Source organism: Rhinolophus sinicus, linkage group LG02 (assembly GCF_036562045.2).
Source record: "Rhinolophus sinicus isolate RSC01 linkage group LG02, ASM3656204v1, whole genome shotgun sequence".
In the NCBI taxonomy this organism is placed as follows: domain Eukaryota; kingdom Metazoa; phylum Chordata; class Mammalia; order Chiroptera; family Rhinolophidae; genus Rhinolophus; species Rhinolophus sinicus.
This window is the reverse complement of record NC_133752.1, coordinates 190776107-190782106: the sequence shown is the minus strand read 5'-3', so window position 1 is coordinate 190782106 and position 6000 is coordinate 190776107.

Below are 6000 nucleotides of genomic sequence, written 5' to 3'. Positions count from 1 at the left end.
ATGTCAAGTCATTCTATTGGACACCTGAGATTAATACATGACATACCAAATATACATAAATTTTTTAAAATGTTTTAATCATCTTCCCTATTTTGAGTTAATCTCCCCTCCCCTTTGTCCACGAGCTTCTATTTTCCAATGTCTTCCTCTTTCCTAGCCATCTGTCTTCCCCGCACCAAACCATCCACTAATCCAGTCCTCAGCTCTTGGGGTGCTGAACTCGTATGACTGAGAACGGAGAAGGGAATTCACCTCCACTGAGCAGCTGCTCTGGGTGAGGCTGTCAGAGATCTACCCAAGGTCTCACATAGCCTGAACGTCCTGAGAGGTGCGTGCTGCTGTCCCCACCTCACAGACGGGGACCGTGAGGCTCAGGACGGTTAAGGACCCTGCCCAGTCACTCAGACACACAGTGGCAGAGCTGGGGCCTGACTCCAGGTCTGTGGGCTCCCCCTGTGCCACTGCAGCCCCAGGCACACAGCATGGCTATTTCCTACGCCATGTCCTTGAACCCAGACGAGTCTGGAAGGGACGTCACTGGCCCTGCAGTTCTCAACCCCTAGGGGAGGTGGAGGGACAAGCTCAAGGTGACCAGAGCCAGGGGGCTGCCCGGGTCGGAGGCTCTTCCTCCGGAACCGGCTGCTTCCTTCCATCTCCCCAACCCGGGGAGCGTGGCCTTCAAACAGCGTTTCTCAGGGAAGGGAACCAGGGCTCCTTGGAGAAATGGCTGCTTCCAGGACTTGGGAAGGGAAAGTACGAGGTGAGCATGGACCCCTGTGTTCTTCCTGAAAGCCAGAAGTTAGCAAAGCCTACAAGCTGGGCCAGCAGGCTCAGGCCACCTGGAGGGGCTCCCGGGGCTGGGCCGGAGGCCACCTGAGCATCAGAAAGGCGGGGAGGATGCCGGAGAACCCACTCATCATCCTGGAACCTGGTTTCAAAAACAGGGGGAGGTAACGTCAAACAAAGTAACATACACTACATGTTATTATGTGTATTATACATAGAGTGGGTATAACAGGTAATAGTACGTCTACATACAGGCGGCCCATCTTGCCCAGGAGAGCTCTGACACGGTGGATCATTGTTCAGATGCAGCCTGGAAACCTCCGGAGAAGAACCCCGGCCCCCAGCCCATTCTAGCCTAGGTCTCTCGCAAACCTTCCACCCCCACCACCCTGCCTTTCGCTCCACAGTGAAGAATACCTGGGGCCATGAACTTCTGTGGAGCTGACTGGCACTAAGGCTGGAGAGACATGACCTGCCACAAAGCCCCACTAAGGCCACGTCTCCCAGACTCCCGTCAGCCCTGTGCCAGCAGCTCGGTTCCCGTATGCAGCCTCATGGCCTGGAACTGCTACAGGGGTCCGCAGGAGGCCTCCGTCAGGGACTGGCCAGCCCCACGGCCGCCTGTCTCCCTCTCAGTGCACCCCCAGCCCTGCCGGACGCCTGCCGTCGTGGCAAACCCGCCGCAGCCTCTCTCCCCTCCTCACTCCCACTCTGTCTCTCTCCAGGCCCTACTGGTCCTCAGTTCCTCTTCTCCCTCCGGCCACCACAGCCGTCCAGCCCGACACCATCACACACACACGTCAGGATTCCGTCCACTGCAGCTGTCGCTGAAGCCCACACTTGTGGTTCACATGCCCTTGTCATTTCATACCTTTTGTGCTTGAGTCTGGATCGAAGCTCTTTAGAAGAAAACACAAGAAACTAGTAAGAGCGGTCACCTCTGAGGAGGAAGGGCCAGAAGCAGGGGTATAAACAAGAGCAACTTCACTGGACACGTTTTGAATTTTGTATAAGCATGAAAAAAATCTATATAAAATTAATGAATCTATTCTCGTAAAGGTGACCATTCAAACACAAAAAAAAAGCCCAAAGAAGTCCCATCACCACCTTACTAGTTCTACGACTTGGACAACTTACTGAAGCACTTCAAGCCTCAGTTTACCCAGCTCTAAGACGAGGGTGATATAGTTCCTGCCTTGTAAGCTAGGTAAGAAGCCAAAACTCAGGGAGCACTTAGCACCACGCACTGCAAATCGTCAGGGCTCAGCGAATGTGAGTGGCTGGGCTTCTCTGCCCACATTCTCCTTGACGGCAGGGACTCATGTTCACCTTTGGATCCCAGAACTCAGCTCTGCTCCTGGCATGCTGATCAAAAGCCTTGAAATTCCCTCACGACTGGGACACAATTCCTGGTCCTCAGGCCAGCTTTCAAGGCCCCTCTCTGGCGGCCCCGCTGTCTTTCTGCAGGACTTCTGACCCATCCACAAAGCACGAGGACCTGTGACAGCTCTTGTTTCTGTGCACACACCGCTGCCCCTAACTCGCTTTTCCTCTGCCTTCACACTGCTTTCTTTGCCTAGTAATCTGCAAATTCATCTCATCCTTTAAGAGCAAAGGTTCCTTACTCTGTATAACCTACCTCCCTACCCCTGGTAGACTCAGTCACACACACACACACACCCCACACCAGCACTTAGTACAGACCTCTGAGCAAGCAAGCCTGATATTGTTGTCTATTTACCCTCTGTCTCCCCCATTGCTCTGAAAGCTCCAGGAGGACAGGGGCTGTGTTTTTCATCTCTGCAATCCTAGCATTTGGTATGTAGCAGGCACTTAGGAAATATTTGTTAAATGAATAAATGAATGAATGAACAAATGAATCATTCCAGACCACTCAGCCACCTGCAGCCCTCAGAAGCCAAATCATGGTGAGTCACTCCTGCCCTGCCCATGCCTCGTGGTGAAAGCAGTGACCTGCCTTTGCAGTCTTTCCACCAGCTCCAACCCAGAGGCTGCATCTCTCAGCCTGAGTGCACCCGGAGAGCCTCCCAGGCTGGCCTGGAAGCTGCAGCTGGCGTGCCACTCGGCACTGCAGCTTCGGGGAAGGCTGAGTGGCCTGCAGGGAGCCCCCCTGCCTCTCTTCTCCCTACTGCAGAGGTCTGCTGAAGCCCTCAACCAGGCACTGTGCTAGGAGTGTGGCCGGGAAGACAAATACGGCAATCTCTGCGCTCACAGACAAAGAATGGCATGGAGTAGAGAGATGTCTGATCTACCCCATCCAATCCACCACCTACGATTCACTGAGGGCCTACCATGCGCCACTCTGTTCTGTGTCTTTACACAAGTCCTGTCACTTCTCTGTGGTCCAGTTTCCTCCTCAGACAGGGGTGGAAAGACCCACCTCATCTAATACAGCAGGATTGTCTGGTAAATGGAACCAGATAATAGATATGAATGACTCAATTACTCAATTATGAAAACCTGTACCAATGTTATTACTGTTGCCATTACTTATATCTCTTAATATAGCAATAATAAATAACTGAAGGCCTCTCCTCAACAGCCACACTGACTTGCACGTAGTAGGTGTAGAACTGATATTTGATGCATTGAAATACGATCCCGGGGACAGTCACGCCTTTTCATGCCTTGGGAAACAGCGCCATCCTGTGGCCAGAACTCAGAACACATGGACCTTTGGTAAACAGGAACCAGGCCCAGTGGGGATGCTGAGAATCCCCTAAAGGTCGTTTTAGGACAAATGCAACGAAAGTCAGTCTGACACCACAGAACAAGGAGAAATTTCTTTGCCCCCAGGGGTGGTACCAGCTCAGAGTATAAACAGGTGCAACGAGGGTTTGACGCAGCACCCCAGATTATTTCTCTACAAAGGGGTCTCTGGGAGACCTAGACTGCCCAAAGGGCAGCCCTACCTGGTACTCAGGTGGTCTGGCCTGACCCCCGGGACACAGCCGCTCCTCCTTCATCATTCGCTCTGCCACTCACAAGCTGTGTGACCTTGAGCAGACCGCTGCCCTCTCTGGGCTCCAGTTTTCTCATCTGAGCAATGAGGTCATAATCCCACACTGGCCACCTCAAAGAATTGTAGTCAAGGTCAAATGGGATAAGAAAAGCACAACTAGTTCATAAATGGTGAAATGCTGCACAAACGTGAGGGATGGTTGTTATTAGCAGTACAGTATTTCCAATAGTAATACCTGGCATTTATTGAGCTTCTCACTGTGCTAAACCATCTACTATATAATCTCATTTAATTCCTGCAAACTATATAAAATAGGTACTGTACTTTCAAGAAGCCCATTTTGCAGAGGGCGGCTGGATGGCTCAGTTGGTTGGAGCGCAAGCTCTGAACAACAGGGCTGCTGGTTCGATTTCCACATGGGCCAGTGAGCTGTACCCTCCACAACTAGATTGAAAACAACAAGCTGCCGGTGGGGTGACCGGATGACTCAGTTGGTTAGAGCAGGAGCTCTCAACAACAAGGTTGCCAGTTCGATTCCCACATAGGATGGTGGGCTGCGCCCCCTGCAACTAAGATTGAAAATGGCAACTGGACTTGGAGCTGAGCTGCGCCCTCCACAACTAAACTTGAAGGACAATGACTTGACTTGGAGCCGATGGGCCCTGGAAAAACACACCATTCCCAATATTGCCCAATAAAAAAAATTTTAAAGCCCATTTTGCAGATGAGAACATTGAGGTTTAAAGAATTTTGAAATTTTGCCCAAAGACACAGTCAATAAGGAGGAAAGCCAAGATTTGAACACAGGACAGTGGGACCTCCGAATGGGGGTGATCAATCACAGTGTTATATCATCTCAATAGTTCCAGTCACTGAACAGGATTTAAAGTTCATCCCTGATACACAATTGTAGGGGTCTTGAAGAAAACAAAAAAAATATTGACATTTCTCCTCATTTTCCTAGGAAATTCTGCTTCCTTCCCATCTCTAGCTCAGTATCTCCTTTGAGCTTGGAGCCCCCTGGAGGAGGGAAGCCCTTGGGCTCTGCACCCAGTGTCTCAATCACAGCCAAGGTCAGAAAATCCCAAAACATTCCCTTCCTGGGTCCAAGCCTGGAAAAGTGCCTTGCATGCTCCCACAGCGAGTGGCAGAGGCAGATGGGGGGACAGATCCCCTTCAGGGTCTCTGTCAAACAGATGGTGCCACTTTCTGGCATCAACAATCGTAATGACCCTCACATGTCCAGAGTCTTCTTGGGCTTCTGCGTGTCCCCCTATCCATTTTCTCGTTATTTGGCCCTCAAAACATTCCTCTGAGGTCAGAATCCTTAGCCCTACACTACAGATAAGGAAACTGAGCTTCAAAAATATGAAACAACTTATCCAAGGTCATGCGCAAGTAAGTTCAAGATTCCAGAGCACACATCCTCCTGACTTCTGAGGCCCACACCTATTTCTGGTTGACAGTCCTGGTTCTGGCCCTAGTTGTGCCATCAGCTGGCGGTGTGAGCTCAGTCAAGCCCCTGAGCCTTGGTTGCTTTATGTCAAGTGATCCCTGCCAGCTCTGACTCTGTGTCCTCTAGTCCTGCCCTTGAGCCATAAAGACAAGGGTGTTTGGCAGCATCTGCAGGTTTATAGCGATGCAGCTGTGACTTTGCCTCCCTTGGGAAGCTCGTCCTGACCGCCCAAGGCTGAGTTATTATCCCTCGTGTGCTCCCACAGCACTCACAGCATTGCGTCGTAATTTATCTGCAATTTCCCAGAGGGCCTGGCTGCAAACATACATGACCGTGAAGGTCAGATGTGATGCAACTGGGAATAGTGAGGACTGTGGCAAAATAGAGAGCCCCTGGCCTAGCGGGCAGCCCCTATTCAGCTCCAGCTTCTTATCAGCAAGCAACAAAGCCAGTGCAGTGTGGCTAGATCTTAAAAGGAGCCAAAAATCTGGATTTTTATGTGAAATCTGCTTTTGAAATGTAAATTTAATATATATTTCATTTAGTACTTTGTAGGTATTGCAGCCCCTGATGAGCCACACCTCCTTTCCCACTAACCTTCAGGCTACTTGAGAACATGACTGGGTCTCTCTCTGTACCCTGAGTGGCCAGCTCAGCGTCTGAATCCTCATACGTGACCAGCAATTGCTTCTGAAATGTTGCAAGACCTCGTCCCAGTCAAGGCCCCCACACGCTTCTGGTGACCATGCTACTCTGACGGGCATGGGTTAGGGTG